General features: G+C 41.9%; 1 protein-coding gene across 48 annotated transcripts in view; it reads left to right on the forward strand.

Moving 5' to 3' along the window:
- Positions 1-21,998, forward strand: part of ZBTB20 (zinc finger and BTB domain containing 20) — a 660,688-nt gene that overhangs the window by 511,675 nt on the left and 127,015 nt on the right. For 13 of the 48 annotated variants that reach the window (XM_065587191.1, XM_065587247.1, XM_065587206.1 and 10 more), the window contains one exon: positions 20,065-20,143. The exons of the other annotated variants lie outside the window; for them this stretch is intronic. The gene's annotated coding sequence lies outside the window, so the exon portion shown is untranslated. The remainder of the gene's footprint in view (positions 1-20,064; positions 20,144-21,998) is intronic. 48 annotated transcript variants of the gene reach the window in all.

Below are 21,998 nucleotides of genomic sequence, written 5' to 3' on the forward strand. Positions count from 1 at the left end.
TCTGGGGGGAGGGATCTGTGAGGGACATTAATTCTGCACTTGCGCAGTGACACAGAATTCCCTCCGGAGTAAATAGCCTGCAAGTCTAACTTCACACCTCTACTCTTATCCTTCACACAATTCAGTAGATTCACTAATGGCTACAATCTGAAAATCATAACACAGAGCATATTGGAATCTTTAAGGCAGTAAATGCTCACTTAGCTATTCTAAAATGGTAATAACTTTATTTAAAAACCAAATGCTTTCAAACATGGCAAAGTTGCTACTTCTCTTTCAGGACTACGTATATGTCAAGTTTGATGTTTTAAAACAAAGCCATATTTTAATTACACAAGCATGTTTAAGGGCGGAAAGCTTATGGAAAAATTAACACCAGGAAACTATTTTTTACATAATAGGATGACTCAAAAACGGCTAACTGGATTTTTGTGAAACTTTCCTAAAAAGTCACTTTTGGATAGAGACAAGGCATGACAAGTGTCTGACCAAAAGGTAACTGTTTTGGAGTGGAATAAGCAACTAATGGAAGGGATTTAGTATGACAGTCTCATCTCATCTTCAACTATAGCATTGTTAATATGATACTGTAATAAAATGGTAATTTGCACATGCATAACAGCATTGTTCTGTGAATCTCAAAGCTCTTTACAAAAATTTAATGAATTAAGCTTTGTCACATCCTTATGACTTAATGAAGTGTTGTTATTCACATCTTACAAACAGGAAAACTGAAGCACAGAGATGTAAGGGATTTGCTAAAGGTCACATAAGAAGGTAGTAGCAGATCCAGGATTAGAACCCATGTCTTATGTCTCCTTATCCTATACTTCAAAGTACAATTCTTTTCTAAAACACAACTTTCTAAATATGACATAGTGGAGTTCCATATTTATTGTCTCTCACTGATTTCCTTATCATAGTGGTTCTCAAACTTTTGTACTGGTGACCCCTTTCATATTGCAAGCTTCTGATTGTGCCCCCCCTTATAAATTAAAAACACTGTATTTTATATATTTAACACCATTATAAATGCTGGAGGCTGACAGCTCGCAACCCCCCCCCCCCCCATGTAATAACCTTGTGACCCCCTGAGGTATCAGAACCCCTGCCTTATCATATATGTTCAGTTTGAAAGTAAAGAGCTGTTCTTCTTTGAATGATTGTACATGTCCATTCCACTTCAGGTGTGTTCATGCCCAGTGCACTAGTGTTGCAGATTTTCCCTTAGAGTATCTGTCAAGGTGGCACATGTGCCCTCTGCTGCCTCATGCTGCTGTGAGATAGTATAGTTAGCACTCGTTAGCAGTTGATAGTTTATAGTCTTAGTGCAGTTTTCTGCTAGTAGGTTTCTTGTTTTATTAGCGTACTTACTGTACACTTCTGTTCCCACTGGTTTGGGATACTGACATCCAGTGCTGGTGCATACTTCAGACCCCAAGCTTCAAACTGCATTGGATGCAAGGTGCTGGTCAGTGCCCTAATTCCAGGTTTCTGAAGTGCCTAGGAGAAACTCATGTCAGGGACAGGTGCCAAATCTGCAGGAACTTTAAGCCTGAAACTAAAAAGGATAGGGAGGTCACACTAAAGCACCTTCTTATGGAGGCAGCTCTGCTCCCACCCTTAGAGCATTCCGGTTTGGGGAGGGCACCAAGCACCTCTACTTTGATTACAAGTGCTACTCCTGTCATGGCAGAGTCCTGTCTCCAATCTTCTTCTCCAGTACCAAAGAAGAAGCACCAGAAGACTGCGTCGAGGGACCCATCATCCAGAAGATTGAATTCCCCAGCACCAAAGTCCAGGAAAAAGGCTGGGAGGAATGTAGAGTGTTATCCTGCTGAGGCAGTCCCTGGTACAGATAGCACCTCAGGCAGGGTCATTGACTCCGGCACCAGTACCAATGAGATGGATCTCTAAGGATGCACTATCCTGTTCAGCAATGCCGTCATCTTTGGTTCAGAAACAGCTGCTGCAAAGATTCTCTTTGTGCCTTCAACGCCTGAGGCATATGCCATGGCATGCGATCTGCTGAGTCTCTCAGTGCTGGCTTTGCCCATGAGGTTCAAGGAGAGATTAAAAATACTGGGACTTTTCAGCTTGGAAAAGAAAGATAATGTGGAGATAGTGAATAGGAAGGTGTTATTTACTCCTTCACATAATACAAGAACTAGGGGTCACCCAATCAAATTAATAGGCAGCAGGTTTAAAACAAACAAAAGAAAGTACTTCTTCACACAACGCACAGTCAATCTGTGGAACTCTTTGCCAGATGATGTTGTGAAGGCCAAGACTATAGCAGGGTTCAAAAAAGAACTAGGCAAGTTCATGGAGGATAGGTCCATCAGTGGGCTACTAGCCAGGATGGGCTGAGATGCAACCCATCTGGCATTGGCCACTGTTGGAAGACAGGATACTGGGTTAGATGAACCATTGGTCTGACCAGTATGGCCGTACTTATGTTCTTATCTTGCCTGGTACTGACAGATGCTTTCATGGATTTGTTGGCTACCAGAGGTCTTCTGACCGTGGCCATTGCCAGGTGCTTCAGAGGGAATGAACAGAACAGGCAATAGTCTGGAAGTGATCCATCCCCTGTCGTCCACTCCCAGCTTCTGGCAAACAGAGGCTAGGGACACTCAGAACATGAGATTGCATCCCGCTACCATGGACACCTCTGGACACTATAGTATCACCTTCTATGATAGCATTGAGAGGCAAGTTTCCTGGTTGGATGACTCAAGTTTGTCGTCTGAGTTGATCATTTAATCTTATGTGTAAAAGCCATATGATGTTAGCCATCACTCTCTTCCGAAGGTCTTTCACCCCTGGTATTCAGTAGAGCTTCTGCATTGGACAGCTAGCAGGGAGCCATGATCAGGAAAAAATTGGTCTCTTGTGCCATATCGATGGCTGTATTGGAACTTATGGGGGTTTCCTCCAGTCTCCAGATCCTGACCATACCCTCCCCTTCTACATCCTCCACTAGACATCATGAGGCTGCACTGCAAGAAAGCTGCTCCCGGTACTGAGTTTGATACCAGTCATAGGTATTATGCCTCAGTGAATCCCCCTTTAGAGAAATTGGGGGAAGCTCCACCTCAGCCAGCCTTTGGTTCCTCCTCCTTATCGTTCCAGAAGGCAATGCCTGGTGTTTCCTCTCCTCACCTGAATGGTTACAAAGCTCACTAGGACCTCTTAAAGAGGGTGGCGTCCTTCCTAGTTATACAGGTGGAATTAGTTCAGGAGAACTCACACAGATTGGTTGATATCTTGGGATCTGTGGCCTTCTCAAGTGCCACTCCTCATAAATGAGGCTACTCTGGATCAGAGCCCACAAAAGTATTGTGGCAAACACTATCTTCCCTGCCCCCTACAGCTAAAAGGACTGAGCAGAGGTCCCCTCACTGGGGTCTGAACATGATTACACACAAAAGAGAATGCTAGGGTCAGCAGGCATCTGCCCGAAATCAAAAGATGGAAAGAAGCTTGAAGGTATTTTTGGCAGAAAAGCTTTTTTGACAGCTGGACTACAACTCTGGAATTCTAATCAGCAAGCATTGCTAGGACATTATGATTTCTCCTTCTGGGACACAATGTTTTATTATTTATAATTTTTTATAATTTTTTCCAAATACAACAAATATACCAAAATACCAGATTCATCATAATACATAAAGGAACTAGAGAGGGTTAGGATAAAGAGAGGGGAGGGGAAGTGACATATCTTATTTTATTTATATTTTATTTATTTATTTATTTATCTGTCTTCAGGATCTCCTTTAATCATAGACTTCTAAAACAGTCCAAATTGCTTTGAATTTTTCGGGCAATTCCTTTCTGCTGAATGCCAGCCATTCATTAGCTGCAAGGTCAGCCATATCACTGATCGAGGCATCAACATTTCGTGGAGATTGACTTTTCCATTTTTGCAGGATTAATTTTTTAGTGACCAAAGTTGCCCACTGGAACCACGCTGCCTTGTTACTAGGTAATCTCTGGGACAATGTTGTAAAATTTACCAAGAAGTTGCTAGAGGAGGCAAGACAAGAATTTATCACAGTAGTGGATGAGATAAAGATGGTGGCTAGGACCTTGCTTCAGGTTGCATTGAATGGTGCGGATTCTGGTGCCAAAGCCATGGTATTGGCCATTATAATGCATAGATGTTTTGTCGCTACAGTCATCAGGTCTTCCTCAGGAGGTCCAATAAACCATTCAGGATCTCCCTTTTGAGGGACCGATTCTTTTTTCACAGCAGACTGATGACAAGCTTCATAGCCTTAAAGACTCTAGTGCTACACTCAAGTCTTTGGTTATTTACACTCCTTTCACAAAGAAGAAGCAGTTCCATCCACAACTGTCCTGCCATTATGCTTCCTTTTCACCTTCCCACCAGGACCAATCTAAGAGGAAAGGGGATAGTTACAGAAGGAGACCACCATCACCTCCTTTTTCATCTACTGCATGCTCATTCAGACAGACTGGGAAAACTAAGGAGTTAGTTTTAGGTTTTTGTCAAGGGAAGCTTTCCAGATTGCAGTTTTCCAGCCTCTCCCTACCCCTGTTTTTTCTGACAGGCTATCCCATTTCCTAAGTGCTTGGACCCATGTCTCTACAGACCAGTGGGTCTTAAGCATGGTGGAAACGGGATACATGCTTCAGTTTATTTCTACATCTTGCCCCCCTTCCCCATCTCTTCTCAGGGACCGCTCTCATGAGAAAGTTCTCCTTCAAGAGGTACAATCTCTCCTCCTGTTGGGAGCCATAGAGGAAGTTCCTCCTCTGCACAGAGGAAAGGGATTTTATTCTTGTTATTTCTTAATTCCAAAAGCAAAAGGAGGTCTCAGACCCATACTAGACCTTCGAGAGCTGAACAAATACATAAAGTTTTTGCATGGTCACTCTGGAATCCATTACCCACCCCCATCCCCAGATCCTGGTGCCCTTGACTTAAAGGACACATTTTCATATAACAATATATCAATGCCACAGGAAATTCCTCAGATTTAAGGTCAACCAATCCCACTATCAATTTGCAGTCCTGCCATTTGGACTATCCAATGGTGTTCTTACAAAATTAATGGCAGTTGTGGCTTCATTCCTAAGGAAATCAGGAGTTCAAGTGTTTCCATACCTGAACGACTTGTTGGTGAGAAGACAGGACAATCCAAGAGCTCGGTGATATCCAGTGTGGCCAAGATCCAATCCACCTTTGATATACTGGGATTGCTGATCAACGGAGAAAAGTCAGTCCTCTCACCTGTTCAGAAACTAAAGTTTATAGAGTTTATTGGATTCTGTGAGAGGCAGGGCATTCCTTTCACAGACCAGGTTCCAGAAAGTACTGGACATTTCATTAGACCTAAAATCCCATCCTGCCTTGACAGCACAGAATTGCCTCAGATTTCTTGGGCACATGGACTCATGGATTTATGTGGTTCAGAATGCCAGGCTGTGTCTCGGGAAGCTGTGTCTTGGCTGAGCTCAGTATGCTCCCCAATGCGTCATCCACTGGATATGCTGGTTCAGGTGTTCACAGAAGTCTTAGCCTCTTTGGACTGATGGATGTACCCATCCAACATATGTGTGGGAGTTCCTTTTGTTTCCCCACAGCCAACTTTGACTTTGGTTACAGTTGCTTCTGCCCTGGGTTGGGGAGCCCACCTGGGAATTCTGAAGACTCAAGGTCTCTGATCTGGCCAGGATTTAGCTCTCCATATAAACGTATGAGAGTCAAGAGCCATTCATCTAGTTTGTCATGATTTTCTCTCCTGCATCAAGGGAAGGAATTTACTAGTTCATACGGACAATGCAGTGGCAATGTTCTATGTGAACAGACAGGGAGGGGTCAGATCATCGCTTCTGTGCCAAGAAGCAATGCTGCTTTGGGAGTTTTTTTTTATCGCCATCTCAAAGCCTCCCAGCTTCTGGGTGTCCACAACAGTCTAGCAGACCAGCTGAGGAGATCATTCATCAGTAACCAGGAGTAGTCTCTCCATCCAGATATAGTCGGACACAGTTTCCAAAACTGTAGCATTCCCGTTTGCAACCTGACACAACAGGAAATGTCAGTTTTGTTCATGAGCAGGTCACCAGCCCCATAAGCTCACCATGGGCTCTGAAATCAAGCTCTGCTTTCCATCTCACACATTATCAGTAGGTAACATGTTCCATGTGCCAAATTATACCCTCAGTTACAAGTGTACAACCCACGGTCTCCAAATAATTTTGTCCCCAGTTAAACCTGTGCATACGCCTTCCCATCTCCCACCACCCAGCTGAAGGCTAATGAGGTTGAAAAGGTGATCCTGAAGACATGACCTGAAGACTGTTATTCAAGATATCATCAAATTGGTAACTCAGTAACAGTAGTTTACTGGCTGAAACCTCTGCCAGTGATTTAATATAATCTTACCACTCCTTGACTTGGGTGAGGAGCTGAGCTGCAGAAATCTCTGCTCTGTTACTTTACGTGTTTCCTAATTGCTTCAATGCTTTAGTAAAATGGCATATTATTTGCCATTATGACAGGGGTTCTCAAACTGGGGGTTGGGACCCCTCAGGGAGTCGCAAGGTTATTACATGGGGGGTTGCGAGCTGTCAACCTCCACCCCAAACCTCGCTTTGCATCCAGCATTTACAATGGTATTAAATATATTTAAAAGTGTTTTTAATTTATAAGGGGGGTTGCACTCAAGAGACTTGCTATGTGAAAGGGGTCACCAGTAAAAAAGTTTGAGAGCCACTGCATTATGACATGTACATGTTTTCTTGGCAGTCATTTAAATCATGACAGGTCACATCTTTATTTCCAGAAATCAGAAATATTGTCATGACATTTTTAGAAATATAAAGAGAAATGTATTAGATCAGTGGTTTTCAACTTGTGGTCCATGGATCCCTGGGGGTCCGCAGACTATGTTTAAGATTTGCAAAAGGGCCCACACTTCCATTTGAAATTTTTTGGGATCCACAAATGAAAAAAGGTTGAAAACCACTGTGTTAAAGTATTCTCAGGTGATTGTACTGGGCAGACAGAAGAAGAAAAGGTACAATAATGGGAAAACAAACCTGGTTCTAGTAAAAGCAGTATGGTCTTATGGTTAGCTCAGGGGTCTGAGACTCAGAAGACATATATTTTAATCCTAGCCCTAATAGTAAGTCCCTCTTTGATGTTAAACCAATCTCTTCACCTTGCAACTCCATGCCTCATTCTCCTCATCTGTAAGATAATGATAATCATGACTTTGCTCGCAAGAATATGAGGCTTAAAGTTCAGTTATGCTCAGAAAAGTGTCTACAAAACCAGTACCTTCTTACTCCACAGACATGCTCTCTCTGCATATAGAGAGTCCTATCTGCTTTACTGATAAGACTGCACCATTCTTTACTCTTGTTAGCTCTGGAGAACCAATGACTCTGGGAGCAGGTACAGAATGCCATTCTGCCTTATGTATGATCACAAGAATTGTTATCTAAGTTTTGATTTCAGAATCTGGACTCTCAGGATGAGTATGCAGCATTTGGGGGGGGGGACATCTTTTAATGTGTATTTTGAGACCATTTGATCCGGAGTCACTAAGATACAGTAAATGTGATCCCCACAATGCCATTTTTACAGTCACATACTAGACCCAAACTTTAATCAGTTACAGCTAAATTATTAATTTAAGCCCCAACCCCACATCAGGGATGATGTGAAATTGCACACTGTCAGAGTGGGGGTTCAGGGAGGCAGTGTGTCTCAGGGAGGCACATGCCTCCAAGAGCTCTCTGGCACCTAGGGGGAGCAAGGCCACACAACCCCTTCAGAGGCTATGGTGTGTTCTCCCCTCTGTGGCCAGCCTGCTCTGCCAACCATGGTGAAGGGGTGGGCCATGGCTCTCTTCCTCTTCTCCCCTTTTGTAGCGGCTAGTGCTGCTAATATTTCTCACCAAAAGCAATGTGTGTGCTTCAGTGGCGCACAAAGACTGCAGTTAGGGCCAGCTCCTGCTCAGGGATGGAGGATAGGATGCTTTTTGCACTTTTCCAACAACTTCACTTGTGCATCTTTGCAAACAAACTTCTGATCATAACATTCTGGCCCATAACATTTAATTGCTTTGAGATCCATGTATTGAAAGTACCCAGTACTTTAAATGCTGAATGTTGTTATTGCATTGTACTGTATTATGACTGTACAGTACATATATATCTCGCACACCAAGAGGTGTCAGGCTAAGATGCAAAGAGACGTCTTGGCATGTTTTAGATCATGTGATTTGGGGTATAGGTCAACCAGAGGAGATATATTGAGATGAATGGATGGAGAAAACAAGAGAGAGAGAGTAAAAGTTAAAATAATTAAGTTTGCTAATCTGATGGAGATAAATCCCTCCTTGGAGAAGGAGTTGCATCTTTTAAGACCTACTCTGAAGGATCTATAAGCATCTTCTATGTCCTAGAAAGACCGTAGTTTGTGTGACTGAGTAACAGGCTGGCAAATTCCCTGCTTTCCTATTCAGTAAAATCCAACTAGAACTTACAAAACATCCTCCTCCAAAATAAATAAATAAATCCAACCTAGTTCATTCCTCCCAACCAACCCTACCCCCCCCCCCCCGCCCGAAGGAGGAACAAGCCAAAATCTAGTGAGTGAAGCAGCTTAAAAGACACATTCCTACCTGTAACTATAGCACTTTGCACCATACTGTGAGCTTGCTAGAGCTGGCACATTTTTAATAATACAGATGCATAAATGCAGCCTGCTTGAGACAGAACCATTGCAGCAACCTCTTTGCTGCTGCTTCAGTCCAAGGAGTTTTCACTGTGTATAGTTTCCTTAGCAGGGCAACCTTTAGATAAGAACATTGATTTCTTGTGTCAGGAGCAGCAGCGGCCACTATAAAGAAGGTTTCCAGATGGCTGTCATTCTATCCTCCTTGTTTTCAGTCACTAATAACTTCCTAAAACCATCACCTTTTGAACTGAAAGGTGATTTTTTATGTTTTTTAAAATGTTTTTATTTTTCGAAAGCTTGAGCAAAAGTGGTCCGGCTGTTTTTAGTGAGTGGCGAGTGTGTGTGGTGGGAGATGAGGGAGAAAATTACTCCTGTCCCATTTTTTTAAAAAAGCCCAATGACCTTGCAACCTTTTTGAACAGCTTGAGCCATGAAAAGGGCAAAGGTTGTGAACGAGGAAAATATGGCATGGAAATAGCCCACAGTGAGGAGCAATGCATGGCTTTGTTTCTGGGGAAATTTTTGTTGCTTTGACAGTTAGTCAATGGCCATTTGAAAATTAGATACTTGAGCAATGACATATATTTTGTTTCACTAAAGCCTGTGAAGAAAGGGTATGCTCCATACATGCATGTAGCCCACTTGACCTTACAGGTTATTTAGGAGTCGTTGTCTCAAACAATGCATCCGAAGAAGTGAGGTTTTTACCCACGAAAGCTTATGCTCAAATAAATCTGTTAGTCTTTAAGGTGCCACCGGACTCCTTGTTGTTTTTGTCTCAAACTGTTTGCACCTTACAATGTGTTTATCTGAGCCCTGCAATTGCCCACCCATTCATCAGATACAGTGTTAAAATTATTTCCATTTGTACTTGGAACAGAGGGCAATGCGAGGAGTACAAACACTGATCAAAAACAAGAGGAAATACCTGGGTTCCTGTGTGCTAAAATGAGCTCATTAGAGCAGATCTATTCTGAAATTCTAATGTTCCTATTTTCATTAATTTGTTGCGAATAAAGCAACAAAAATACAAATGAAACAGCCATCTCAAGCTGCTGGGTTTCCCAATACTTGGCAATGTATCATCCAGTAATAAGTAACAATAATGGGGTTGCCTCTTGAGTTAGTGACTGTGAGAGGTGTACCTATTAGTAACAAAGCATTGGTCGGAAACCATGCCATAGTTAAGAGTCTATCATTTTTCCCATCTTAAAAATCCAGAGGCAATTTATCCACAACAATGCTGTTTTTCTGACAATTCTAGCTTAGCTAGAAAAGTCTGTGGACAGCTAAAACTCGGCAAATTAGATCTGAGGTCAGGAAAGACTTTCGTTTTACAAATTTAAAGACCAAAATCTGTTTTAGTATTTCCTAAATGTCAAAACAACCCTCTGACCCTGAAACTGATTTGCTGTGGATTCTATTTGTGCTTCTCTAACTTGAATATTAGCCTAATATTTTTTGCAGTGAAATGCTGTAGTCTGTTAGTCATTGATTCAGAGAATTTAGAAATGGAAAAGAGCTATTAGCTCATCTAGTCCTTCCCTCTGCCAAAGCAAGAACGGGCATCATTCACTTCAATGGCAAGTGGAGGGAAGGAGACTTATTAACCTTTAACTAAACTTCCAGTTCATTTTCATAATGTACGTTACTTCTCATCCACGGCTCAGCCCTCTGTGGGTATCATTTCAGAGCACCTAATAATATTTCATAGACGCATAGGACTTGCTACCATATACCAGATCAGACCATTGGTCCCTTGAGGCTGATCTACCCTGTCCAGCACCTGAAGTTCAAACAAATGTTAAAACCATGTTTAATGCACCTGACCAATTGCACAATGCTGTCCCCTAAATGCATACGTCCTTCCTGAGCCCTAAGGTGGAGCCTCTGCAGCATGACATTTGAGTAATTCATCTTAGTTTACATAACTACAATAATACTATTTTCCATAAAATTAGCCAGTTTCCATTGTGGAGGGCCAGTCCGTTGTGGTCCGTCCCTCCTGCTACCATTCTAGCATCGCACCCGACTTTCACCCTTCGCCTCATAGGTGGTGAGCTCACCAGATGGGTCCACATCACCTTTTGCGTGGCAGGCAGGTACAGTATCTCTGGACTGGCAAACCAGGGTGGTGGTCCCAATCTTTCGGAAAGGAGACCAGACGGTGTGTTCTAACTACAGGGGGATCACACTCCACAGCCTCCCCAGCAAAGCCTGTGCCAGGGTGCTGGAGAGGAGGTTACGCCCATTAGTTGAACCCCAGATTCAGGAAGAACAATGCGGATTCCGTCCCCACCGTGGAACAAGGGACCAGCTCTTTACTCTCTCTCATGGATACTCAAGGGGTCATGGGAATTTGCTAATCCAGTCTACCTTTGTTTTGTAGACCTGGAGGAGGCATATGACCGTGTTCCTCGAGATGTCTTGTGGGAAGTGGTGCACAAGTATGAGGTGCTAATGCTGCTTTTGCATGCTATCCAGTCCCTCTATTCTCGGAGTGAGAATTATGTTCATATTCCTGGCATTAAGTTGAGTTTGTTCAAGGTGAGCGTTGGACTCCACCAAGGGGGTGCATCTTGTCCCCACTACCATTCCCGATTTTCATGGACAGGATACCAATGTGCAGCCGAACTGTGGAGTGCATCCAGTCTGGGGGACTCGGAGGTGGCATCTCTGCTGTTTGCAGATGATGATGTCCTTCTTGCTTCTTCAGACTGTGATCTCTGATGCGTACTCGAATGTTTCACTGCTGATGCGAAGCAGCTGGGGTGAGAATCAGTGCCTCCAGATCAGAGGTCATGGTCCTCTCCCGGAAGAAAGCATTACTTGCTCTCTCCAGGCGAGGTGGGGAGCAGCTGCCCTTAGTGGACGAGTTCAAGTATCTAGAGATCTTGTTCATGAGTGATGGCAAGCGGGAGCATGAGATCAATTGGTGGATTGTTGTGGTGGTGACAGTGATGCAGGCACTGTACAAATCCATGGTGGTGAAGCGAGAGCTGAGTTCTGAGATGAAGCTCTCAGTTTACAGGTCGCTCTATGTCCCCATACTCACCTATGGTCATGAACTTTGGGCAATGACCGAAAGGATGAGATCACGGATACAAGTGGTGGAAATGAGGTTTCTCCACAGCATGGCTGGGCTTGCTCTTCAAGATGGGGTGAGGAGCTTGACTATTTGGGAGGGCCTTGGAGTAGAGCCGCTACTCCTCCAGATCGAGAGGAGCCAGTTGAGGTGGTTCGGGCACCTGATAAGGTTGCCCCCTGGGAGGCTTCTGTTTGAACTATACTGGGCACATTCTATGGGGCGGAAGCCCCGAGGCTGACCCAGGACATGCTGGAGGGATTATACCACACAGCTAGGGAATCCCCCAGGAGGAGCTTGAACTTGTTGTGGAGGTAAAGGAGGTCTCGTCCTCCCTACTCTCCATGCTGCCGCCACAACCCTCACCTGGAAAAGCGGCATACAGAAAAAAGAAGAAGCCATAAAATTATCCAGCCTTTCTAAATTTTGCCTTTGATGGATTTTTCCCTTCTGAAAATCTCCCCCATCCCACCTACCCCTTCTTGACTTCCTCTTATTCTTACCCCTTCCAGTTCTTTCAAAGGTCAAACAGCCTCATGGTGACACTCTGCTCAGTAAAGTAGGGAGAAGATATGGCTCCTTCCACTGAATAGAAAATGTCATTAGAGAAAGTATTACAGAGCACTTCTCCCACCCCCAAGACTTATGTTCCCAGCCTCTGCTGGTCTGGAAGCAAAAAAACAAGATCACATCCTTTTAGTACTCTTCACAGGGGAAAGATATATTCAAAAGGTTTATAACTTTCCAAGACATGAGTTCAGAGCCCAGGTTTTCTTCTGCTGCAGTTCATAATTGTAACTAATATTACTTTGCTCTTCTCTAATGTCTTCCATCTGCAGACCTCAAAGTGCTTCACAGCCTTGTAGTACCCATGTTGGGTAGGCAGGTATTATTTTTCCCATTTTACAGCTGAGAAAACTGAAGCACCAAATGACTTGGACCCCTAGTCAGAAAAATACTTAAGCACACACTTCTTTTAAGCATGTGCTTCAGTCCTGTTGACTCAAATGGGACTGAAGCAGATGCTTAAAATTAAGCATGTGCTTAAGTGCTTTGCTGAGTAGGAGTAGATTGAAACTTGAACTTAAGTGATCTGCTGAAATGGGAACTTGGTGCATAAATTAACTAAATGAGCCTCACAACACCATAGGGTAATATTATTCCTACTTCAGAGATGGGGAAACTAAGACACATTATTTGCCCAGGGTTTTGGAATAAGTTCTGAAAGGTGCTGCCCATGGAATTAAACTTCCTTCTTTTCATTATCTTTTGAAGTAGCATTACTTGCTCATGCCCCATAACTGATCCCTAAAAGATTTAACCAGAACCTTTGGATATTGGATAGAATTTGGAGACATTGAATGCACTGTTCCATGGAGACAGTTGCACTGCCAATTCATACTTTAAAATTATTAATAATTAAAGACATTCAAATGTAAAAATTTGTACCTGCTCAGCAATCCACTAGCCTAATATAGAGCAAACACCTACCCATCTGTAGTTAAATCACTTAATCTAGAACTAATCTATCGATCAAACCAGTTTTTAAAATGAAATAGTTATATCACAAGAAATAATTAATAGTTTAAAGTTTAAACCCATAGGGCTAAATTCAGCAGTGATCTAAATGATACAATGAGTCGGAAGCTGGACATAAGTGAGTAGAAAAGTAGGTGTAATTGGCAAAATAGTGTGACTTCCATTTATTTTCCCCTATCCCGGCCATCATCATCAAATACTTTCCTGTCAGTTTCATTTTCTGCTACATGGGCTTTTTGCCCCAGCGTGCAAGTTCCACTTGTTTTATGAGAACCTTCAATGGCAAATTTGAGCAAGTTTATCCTGCTTTGCCATCTACAGTAGAACCTCAGGGTTCTGAACACCTTGGGAATGGAGGTTATTCATAACTCCGAAATGTTCATAACTGAACAAAACATTATGGTTGTTCTTTCAAAAGTTTACAACTGAGCATTCACTTAATACAGCTTTGAAACTTTACTATGCAAAAGAAAAATGCTGCTTTCCCTTTGTTTTTTTAGTAGTTTATGTTTAACATGATACTGTACTGTATTTGCTTTTTTTATTTTTTGTCTCTGCTGGTGCCTGATTGTGTATTTCTGGTTCCAAATGAGGTGTGTGGTTGACTGATCAATTCGTAACTCTGGTATTCTTAACTCCAAGGTTCTACTGTACCTCTAGTTTGTGACCTGACATTTAACTTGCACCATTACTGACCTTACTAATGCATTTGGCTCAATGGTCCTGATTCTGCATTCAGTTACACGATTTATATCCCAAAGTAATTCCATTGACGTAAGTAGAATTGCTCCTGATTCACTCTGATATAAGTGAGAGCAGGATCAGGCTGATATGCTTTGCTGATGGCAGGTATCAAGCCTTCCAGTTTAGGAAAAATAATGAACCTGTTTGAAAAAACTTAACCTCCTCTCCTCCAACACAACCCAACACAAAACGATATATATAAACCAGTAACATTTTCTTCAGCCTGCATGAAGAAAAAATCTCCATCACAAATCAAAGCAAGACAAAGAGACTGAAACCCACAATCTGACTCCTGGAAATCCAGAGTAGAAAGGGAAGATGCTTAATCCTATGCCGTGCATTTAGTACCGTGCTTGGAGCACTGTGATGTGGCACTTAAAGCTCTAGGGGACCTGGAAAAAATGTTACAAATGCAACCAAAACTCTCATGAATATGAGCCTCTTAACAGCATATGAGCTGGTCTGCAATGGCCTCAGGAAATCCCCCTGGCTATACAGGTCCTTTTTATCTGCTACATTGCTTTGACTCAAAGGGAAACCTCACATCACCTCCTTGACCAGAATTGAGCATATATGAAGTCTGCGATGTAGTGCTTTATTATTTCCTTATTTTCAGTTAATTATTTCCCACGTCCGTCCCTGAAAAAGCATGGCCTACTTCTACTTGCCATTCTCTTGCTTCAAGCATATAGAGCCCAATCCTGCAAATATGTGTTATCTGGCATAGTGCTTCCTTTGGAGCCAGAACCTAAACTGGCATAGCTCCATTGATTTCAATAGAGCTATGCTGATTTTTACCAGCTGGCCATGTGACCCATTGGTTGTAATGGGATTTGACTACTCATGGTAATAATACTACAAGTGATTCTATCTTTTTACAGGCTCAGGACCGTGTGTGTGTGTGTGTGTATTATTTACAACAAAGAGCAAATCTGCTTGACATTTGATTTTGTTTTTCACATTTCATCACAAACTTGAAAATGAGCTGCATTTGCCAAAATATTGAGCCGCATTTCACACATTTTTTCACTGAAAATGGACCCCTTGGAAAAACTGACATGTTAAACACAGCAAGAAAATGGATATATTGACATATGGCTTTTCTTCCTGAACTTTGCAAAGAGGTCAGATAACACACATCTTAACAGACTAGACTCCCTATTCTATTACTAGCATGGTCTTATGTAATACCCCAGCACTGATGGTACTTTTTCCAATCCCACTAATGCTAGACTCATTAATGGTTTAGGAAGTGGTGTTTTTTGCCCACAGATTATCCTTTAATTTGAGGGGAGGGAGTGTTAAAAAGTTATAAGAAGGAAACATAGAGAAATGTAGACAGTAATATAAATATTTCTTGTGAATCTACCTTTAACCAGATTTTAAAGCGCTGGGTTAAATTTGTTTATTGAAAACTTTCAAAGTTTATCTCAAAATGAAGATAAATGCATTCAACCTAAAGATGTCTTTGAAATTCATAATTTGGATTTTCACATTTTCTTTACAAATATAGTTGTTCCATAAAATTCCACAGAAAATTTAAAAAGGAAGAGGCATGAAATCATCTGAAGCAGCAAACATTTTTCAGAGAAATTTCACAGAAAAATTGTCTTAATTTTGTACAGCTCTAATGTGCAATGTGCGTATATCCAATTATTTACAGAGTAAATTACATCTGTGTGTGTGTGTGTATTTATATATCTATATAGATATATGCATTCTCACATATATCATTTTTAAAATAGTTAACTTTCTGATGTTTAACTTTTTATAATAATCTTTTAAGTGCTATCATTTGTGGGGAGAAATTCTTTATAATCAAATGTGCTATGCAAGAATGAAGGTAACTGCTCTGGAAATTCCCCTAAACATGTTGGGCCAGATTCTCATTTATACTCATTTACCTCTTTATGTTGCTCTTTATTTCCTCTTTAAGGCCACTTTACATTGCCAGAGTGATTTACAGGGGCCTAAGTGTAAATGAGAATCTGGCCCTAATATAATAGAACTGTAAAAAGTTCTACCTTAGCTGCTATAATTATGGCCCCATCCTATAATTGACTGCACTGAGCCTAATTCTTACTTACATGAAGGCCCCTTTATGCCTCTCCAGTGCAGAACATGTTTAAGGGCTCTATACCCTGCTCCCAGCCCCCAGTGTAAGATGAGTTGTGGACATGTTAAGGCATGATCAGAATGCACTGCACCACGGCTATTCTCTACTTCTCTGTGACCCTAAGGAGCTATTGGAAGCAAAGTGTAAAACAGAGCAGCCTTCAATGTGTTTAATTTAAACTAGGGGCTACGCAGGACCCTGTGTGGTCCCAAAATACAACAGGTGAAATCCTGGCCCCAGTGGAGACAATGGGAGTTTTACCACTTATTTCACTGTGGCCAGGATTTCACCCAAGGAAAGCAAAGATGCCTTAAAGTGGTATAAAGCCCCCTTAACACTCCTTTCTCACCTTTGTTCTTGCCAAAAGGATAAATTAACTGAAAATCAGGCCCAGAGAAACAAAGAGAGAAAGAAATTAAGTGACTTGCCCAAGGATAAATAACAAGTCACTATAAGAGAAAAATAAGATCCCAGAAGTGCCTGCCTCAAAGTCCCCTGCAGTGCTGAGACCACTAGACATGCTATCTCTCCACATTTTATTAGAGAGATTAAAATATTTTGCAAGACAGCTAGGGGCAAGCTTATAGGGGATGGAGGGTAGCGTGTGGTACCCCCAAACTTACTAAAAGTTCCAACCTTCTTCTTATGTGTCTGTCCTAACTGAAGATTATTAAAATAACTACAATCTATATTAAGTGGACTAGAGCTGGAAAAGCCTAAGGAAAGGTGGGGACACAATGCATAACAGTCGCAAGACCAGCATATAAGGTTTGTGAACGTGTTAGCAGGGGAATGAGTTGCAGGAGACACCTAGAACACACTTCACTTGGGCATTTAAAAGAATCTGAGACAGGCTTTTCCTTTAAAGTTTCTTGGAGCAGCACTCTAATCACCTAGCAAGGAAAGTGTGAGTGCAAATTAAGCCTCCTCAGTCACTGGTACCTGGTCACTGGTACCTCAGTCACCTGGTACTTACTTGTTCATAGAGTCTCTTAAGTAAAATAGAGTTAATATAACATGCTGTGCTGTTTAACCATTTTAATTTTTGATCAGAAATAGAGTCTGTTGTACTGGTAATTGTAAATGTATTTTCAAACAACAACATTTAAAAAATGGATTATGGGGAGGAGATGGGTAAGGAAGGAATCTAATGATTTCACTGTCTAAACATCTTTCCATTCCTTATTTGAGGCACAGAGTGCAGTGTTAGGTGTCTTTTTTTCATTCTACCCTGAACAGTGACTGTATAAATGGAAACTTACCTAATCTTCCCTGTGTGTGTTGGAGTCTGATCTGGTTATTTTAGTGATGCAAATAAGTTTTTACTGCTTTTTGACCCTATACATCTAAGAGAAGAGAGGGAGCAGGAATCTATTTAGTCTTGTGTCTCATCAGCTAGATTGTTTATAAAGTCTCTATAGGCTGAACTTTTGGAAACCAATTGAAGCAATAGGACTGCAGAGATGTTGCTGAGGACATAATTTGGTCTTCAGGATTTTATTATTGCTGATCATGTGCAAGAAGGGAATAAAGACTTGACTCCTAGATCCCTGAGTGAGCTTGCAGTGCTGGCAGTTGGAAAAAGCTTAATTTACCAGTAAAAATAAACACATTTGATTTGGAGTCACTAAGAGACAATGAACGTGGAGCACTGATTATGCCATTTTAATTGAGTCACTTTTCAGCATAGAAGCACTCCATAAGATTGGAGAAGATGCAGCAAAAGGCTACCATGGCTATTTTAAGGAATGAAGGCAAATTCCTATGAGGAAATGCTTTGGGAGTTGAACACGACCAATACCAGATGCTTCAAGAACAGGTGCTAGAAAGCAGATCCAATTATGGTACACAAGGGGGTAAGCTTGGGAAGTCTATACGTAGGGTAAAGATGTAGGAATGAACCTGTTCATTGTGCACAAGGGTAAATTCCTTGTAATCAGAAACTAAAGTTAAGACAGGAGAGATTTAGGCTGGATAGCAAGTGTGGCATTTTTCACCTTATTGACATGTGGATATGTGTGTCAAACATAATAGTATGAGCTAGTAGTGATCCTGAATGGATAGGCAAGGTATCTACGTGGAGTCTCATAACTTTTTTGGTAATGCCTGCCTGGAGGCAGGGGATTGAGTATACAGTAGACAGACCTTCATGTCTTCCTGACCAAAAGGTTCCTGTTGTTTAGAAGTTTATCCCTGTCCACACCCTCTCCAACGGGCTGTGCAAGTTTAGACCTCTGCTCTGAATAAAAATCACATTGCATAGACTTAGAGCTCTTTATATCTGAATCAGTCAATGAAGTCTGAAGGAATAAATTTAAACAAATTGTCCTGAGAGAATATAGTTACACCACTTTTGTCAGGTAGACAGATTCCTTAACCTGCTCTTCTTATTTCTTAACTGTCCTTCATTACAAAGCACTTCACGCTTTTTAGAACTAAATTTTCCTCTGTACCACACAGACCTGGTGATTTCCCGTTAATGTGAACTGACATGTGAAATGCTAAATGTCATCAGTGGGCTTATAGCAAAAGTTATATTTATTAAAGAAATGAACGTTGTCATTTCCAGCTCCCTCCTACCCTTCTATTTTTATTGCGTTCCTCCTTTGGGGTCATCTTTGTAACACATTAGGGAGTTGGCAGGTTTAGAGCTATGCTAATGGTGGCTTTTCCTTGTGTAAATCCTGCCCTTTGCTAACAGGAAACCCATTGGCAATGTTCATATGTGAATGTCTTTCCTATGTTATATACTCATTCTGTACCTATAGAATGCATACCATGCATCAGGGCTTCCCAACTTCTGCCACTGTAGCTCACCTGTTTCCATTAGGATAGAAACAGCAAATACTACTCAGGCTGATACACTGGGCTTTCATTTCAGTTCTTTGGCTAAAACTTCAAGGCACCCTCAATGATTTATGTGAAGGAAGAATGATAGTGAGAGTGAGAGACAGAAACAAAGAAAGAGGCCATAAGGGTGTAGCTGAATTAATAACTGTGATAAAATCTCCTGAGATGAAGGTGTTGTGCAATTCTAGACTCGTTCTTGGCCTCTTGCATTTATGCTTCATTTATGCCCTCAGTTATACAAGTGAAATTCTGATTGGTCACACAGCCACTGATTTCAATGTAACTCAGGGTAGAATCAGACCCACTGATAGCAGAGCCCTTAGGGCTGCTTTCTACACTAGGAACTATAGGGGATTCAGGAACCAGTTCATCAGGAGCTCATTGTCTGCTAATGAAATACATGTCCTGTAGGAGAAATTCACCTAGGGTGAAATCCTGGACCCACTGAAATCAATGGTAAAATTCCCATAGACTTCCAAAGGCTTGGGATTTCAACCATAGTATCTAGTACCAAGAAACAACAAGGAGTCTGGTGGCACCTTAAAGACTAACACATTTATTTGGGCATAAGCTTTCGTGGGTGAAAACATCACTTCTTCAGATGCATAGAGTGAAAGTTACAGATGCAGGCGTTATATACTGACACATGGAGAGCAGGGAGTTACTTCACAAGTGGAGAACCAGTGTTGACAGGGCCAATTCAATCAGAGTGGATGTAGTCCACTCCCAATAATAGATGAGGAGGTGTCAATTCCAGGAGAGGAAAAGCTGCTTCTGTAATGAGCCAGCCACTCCCAGTCCCTATTCAAGCCCAGATTAATGGTGTTAAATTTGTAAATGAATTTTAGTTCTTCTGTTTCTCTTTGAAGTCTGTTTCTGAAGTTTTTTTGTTCAATGATAGTGACTTTTAAATCTGTAATAGAATGACCAGGGAGATTGAAGTGTTCACTTACTGGCTTTTGTATGTTACCATTCCTGATGTCCGATTTGTGTCCATTTATTATTTTGCAGAGGGACTGTCCGGTTTGGCCAATGTACATGGCAGAGGGGCATTGTACCAAGAAAGGGAACTGAGAAGTCAATTAATCAGGTTCTTCTGATGAATCTTTTGGGAAAAAATGTTCAGCCACTTCTGAGAATGACTTTAGAGAAAAATATGATGTTTTACCAATGTTAAAATTCTTACAAACATTTCTTTTGGAAGCTTTGGTGCCTCCATGCTTTGGAGCAGTGACTTGCATTTGGCTGGGAGAGAGTCAGGGATGTTCCTTTTGTTTTCACCGTGAAAATCCTTCTGAATATGACCAAATTATAAACCTCTGAAATTAACTGTGTGTGCATGTTCAGTAGAGGTTTGTTAGAGGCTGACAGCTGAATTATCCGAACATTCCATTTGAATGGAGCATGCTCCATCCCCACAGAGCTCCATACTAAGCACACTGAGAATGGTTGACCCCCACTGAGAGTGACGGACATGGTCAAGCCAAGGGCACCGGACACCAGAAGTGAGTGCAAGGAAATTGCCTTTCATGTGCTCTCAGTACTCAATCTGCTGGTGCCCACTGCCCAGGGAGCATGGATGAGAAGTAAAAATCAGACTGATTTGAATAGGGAGGGGCGAGGATGGAGGTAGGTTGGACAGCCGGGGGATAGTAGAAGGGGGAACAGAAAGAGGCTGGCAGGGACAGGCTGGTGCAGGGGGACAGGAGCAGGAGGGGAAGGGGACAGGCTGAGGGAGGCAAAAGGACGGGGGAATGGGATGGACTTGGTTGGAGGACAGGAGCTGAGGGGATGGGAGCAGGGAATATGGGGATCCGAAGGGCCCAGGCTGTGGGGTACATGGTTGGGCACAAGAGCAGTAGAGGACAAGCTGGGGATGGAGGCAAGAGGGTCTGTAAGCATTAGAGCTCCCTCCCTTCAGAACCTGGAATTGAACCCAGGATTCCTGAGTCGCAGCATTCTTCTTCTGTCAACAGATAGCTGTGAAACCCACTAGCAAAATGTCTTTCTCATTCCTCTGTGGTGGCTGGTGCACTTTGAAGATAACAGCGCACAACTGCAACCAGTTACTGTGTCAGTTCAAATGTTAGAGTTCCATGCTGTAACTCTAAATCTTCCAGCCATGTCAGGGTCCGTGTGGTCCCACATGATGGAATTTAATTGTTCAGTGTGCTTTTTTTTTTTTTTTTTTAACAAAACTAGGAAATTATATTTAAAAAATTCATTAAAATAAGATTAATGTTGCAAAGTCAAGAACTCAAAAGTTATGAAATGCCAGTAATAATGTTGCCTGTGCAACCTTCGTTTGGCCCCCTTGTGCCATTATAATATTGCCTAGTGCCACAATGATATTATGTGATTGTCTTTGATTACATGAGTACCTACTATTTCTTCCACTGGACCCTTGACTCAAGTGATCAGGACCTCGCTATATCTCATCAGAAATGTAGCACTTCCATCCGCACAGAGCCAGCTAGCACCTCATTGGATTATTAGTTCAGTAGTGAGCAGAGAAAAGAACACTAGTTTGTTTCATGGCGATTTCTAGAAGCTCCTTTTTTTTAAATGAAGGAACTTTTCCTTCTTTGTGGGCTCTTGACTGCACTGTATTTCGCTGAGATTTTCTTTTGCGCTTCTCTGAAATGACTTCATTTCTGTAGCACAACTAACGGACATTGTTCACTTCTCTATGGGCAACTGTTCTTTGTGTGAGGGAGGGGGACTTGTATGTTTATCAATCTGTTTTATGCCAGGTGACCTGTTTGCTTCTTTAGTGGATCTGTCTCCTTTTGAACCGGATTAGTTTTTTTGATAATCTGTTCTTAGTCGGTGGACAGCAGCTGATTGGCAGAGCTGGATTTAAGAATAGGTAGGATAATGTCACCTAGAGCACTGGATTATAAGTGACAAATGACCAAACCACCCTCTTCCTGAAGCACAGGGCA

This window comes from Chrysemys picta, chromosome 1 (assembly GCF_011386835.1).
Source record: "Chrysemys picta bellii isolate R12L10 chromosome 1, ASM1138683v2, whole genome shotgun sequence".
Taxonomy (NCBI): Eukaryota; Metazoa; Chordata; order Testudines; family Emydidae; genus Chrysemys; species Chrysemys picta.